This window comes from Corvus brachyrhynchos, unplaced genomic scaffold (assembly GCF_000691975.1).
Source record: "Corvus brachyrhynchos isolate BGI_N302 unplaced genomic scaffold, ASM69197v1 scaffold237, whole genome shotgun sequence".
Classification (NCBI taxonomy): domain Eukaryota; kingdom Metazoa; phylum Chordata; class Aves; order Passeriformes; family Corvidae; genus Corvus; species Corvus brachyrhynchos.
Window position 1 is genome coordinate 447818 of NW_008238959.1, and position 2896 is coordinate 450713.

A 2896-nucleotide genomic window follows, 5' to 3' on the forward strand; every position below is an offset into this window, starting at 1 on the left:
CTTTCCTATTTCAAATGCTTAGCTTTGCTGCAGATATCTTATAGTTTGCTTTGGCTCCAGATGTACATTTTACAACCAAATTATGCATCTCAGGATATAGAAAAAGTCATAGAAAGTTTTATTTTTTAAAAAAGTATAATTTCGTTTTGGTAATTAATGTCAGAGCTTCTAAGTTATCACTGGGTTTTGCAAACATTTTTTTTATATTTTCAAGTCAAGTTTTAAAAATGATTAACAATATTTGAGCCACTTGAAAGTACCAAGGGTTAAGACAAAGACAGTATCATGACTAAAAAAGTCTAACTAGCTGGTCACTGTAACAGAATGAATACCAGTTGTCTTCATATCGCATTAAAAGTCTTACTGGCTTCATCACACACAGGATGAAGCCTTGGTCAACAATTTCATATATTTAAGTTTCTATACCATCTACGAATACTCTTCAATAAATACATTAAATATAGCCCTAAAACTTTTTCTATCCAAACTAAAAAGCATTCTACTTTCTAATAAAGATTTCTTCCTAACACAGAACAATAAAATTTCACGTATTGTAGAGAAGACTTACACTGCATGTGAATATTTGCATTTTTCAACTTATGACTTACTTTTAATTAACCAGGAAAAAAAAAAAAAAAAGTGGAACTGTTTTAGCCTTTTTGATCGTTGCGTGTAGAAGTTTCTACATTATCTGGTCTAGTGACTATACTTTAAGCAAAGATGAAAAAAATTACATCAGTCTCGCTGGGTGGCTTGCATGCCATTTTCTCTAGTCAACACTGTGGGTGGCCTGCTCATGTTAAAAGTAGTCTTTGTAAAATAATTGTTATATCTAAATAATGTTTAAACTTTGTTGAAATTTTGAAGCCTTGATGTAAAAAAAGTTTTGTCAGGACATCTATTTCCACCACATACTATGCAGCATAGAAGACTTTAATCCACTAAGGAGAAATGCACAATGAAAACAGTTAGCTGGACATTTAAATACAGATCGCTGTTAAAGTATGATTTTTCTCAAGGTTGTAAGAAATTATTGTTTTGTAAATAGTAAGTAACATTTTGTTTGTTTGAATTCATATGTTTCTTGTCCATTCTTTTAACAGCCCAGAAGCAATGTGCTGTACCTGGGAATTGAAGTTATATTCATGAAGTTGTTATTTTTTATTCAATGCAAACCTTTGTTAAAAGGTAATTGACAACTGCAGGAAGAGCACAGTGACTTCTACCTTCATCTCTTTATGAACTAGTTTGCTGTACAAATCTTCAATTCAGGTAAATGATTCTATTTTTTTTTCCCCTAAGGGTACTTTTCTGTTTTATAAGAAATTGAAATATATCAAATTACTTATTAATGTCTTAATGAAATTCAATACTTCATGCAAAACAGGTCTATCTTTTTAGAATTAAAATATTGTAATATTTCTTCCCTCCTCATCTCTCCAAGTCCTTTCTACAATAACCTTTAATAATCTTTATCTCTTGACTACTGATGAACCATCCATGGAAAAAGTTTCAGTTCTTATATGGACGAACTATGTTTTCAAAATGGATGATCCATCTACAGTGCGTGAGTTTTTTACTTCAAAATAAATGTCTAGTTATCCAACAGTTGTCTGTCATAGAGCCTGACAAAAAAACTACATAAAGGAATTTGATTGATCTCCTTTAATGTACAATTCTTCATTAAATTCATTATAAGACACTGTATATTTTTAATAATATAAATTTAACAGCTAGTTTAGCAATTCAATTTAGCAAAAACTCCAAACATCTATAATTCCAGCTAAAACACCAAACTGTTCTTCTACTATCCCATGCCATTTCAATTCAATAATTTGGAACCCTCTTAACATACATTCAGATGCTGTGGAAAACATCCTCATTGTTAAGGGTTTGTAACCAAGCTCACACAACAGCAGTTGTCTCTCAAAACATGCACCTACAGTCCATAAAACTCAAAATTCAACTGAAGAATTGAAGTCATTTTTGAAAGCAGTCCTTGTTGCTCATGGATTATGGAAGCTTTTCAATGGTCAGACAAGAAACAAAGCTTTGATCCTAAACTATTTTGCATAATATTATTTACTCTTTTTACATCCTTGTATTCCTACTTCCCTGCCTCCCACCCATCGTGACTTGCAAAGTATTGTGAGGAAAAGCAGCCAATTCTTTTCATAGCAGAGCCAAACTTAAAACCACTCTGAAGTATCTGGCACAAGCTCCTCTACAGATACAGTTTGAAAAAGACAGTTTGCATTGTCTACATATGGAGTTCAGCCACCATTTATCAAATGGAACAGTAATTATATATTATAGGTAAATTTCTCTTATATTAGTGTATATAGGAAAATATCACAAACCTAAATTTTTGCTTTTTCATTTAAAATCTGTCACACAATTTAGTACAAGGGAAAGTGCTCTCCAAGGAATCTGTGCTTGGTGCATGACATGGCATAAATACAGAGTACTAAGGATTGCACTGGAAAATTTCAGCAAATGCTTCTTTTTCTCCTACCCTAGATGTACCAAATATTGTGCACACGTAGAAAGACGCTATAGTCTTTATATAGAGGTGTGAGGTTTTATGTGGTGTTTTTTGGTGATTTTTAAATTTTTTGGCAGTTTGTTTTTTTTTCATTTCAGGCATCAAGATGAGGGAATTACAATGTTCAAACTACAACTTTATTGCGAGCATTAAAGAATCCCTAATGAAAAGAGCTAGAGCTGTTCACAAAACCCCCTGCTTTCTTTGTGCTCCCCACACAAACACACATACAGTCACTGCTTTCTTCATACAAGACAAGAAAAACAGTGAACTTCCATGTCACTTTCTTGATTTCATAAAACACACTCAGACTTTCCAACACTGATTCAGCTATCTGCATGTCATTCCTGA

At 32.5% G+C, this 2896-nt stretch overlaps 1 protein-coding gene across 1 annotated transcript in view; it reads right to left on the reverse strand.

Moving 5' to 3' along the window:
- Positions 1-2896, reverse strand: part of EXOC2 (exocyst complex component 2) — a 114060-nt gene that overhangs the window by 77178 nt on the left and 33986 nt on the right. The window lies entirely within an intron of this gene.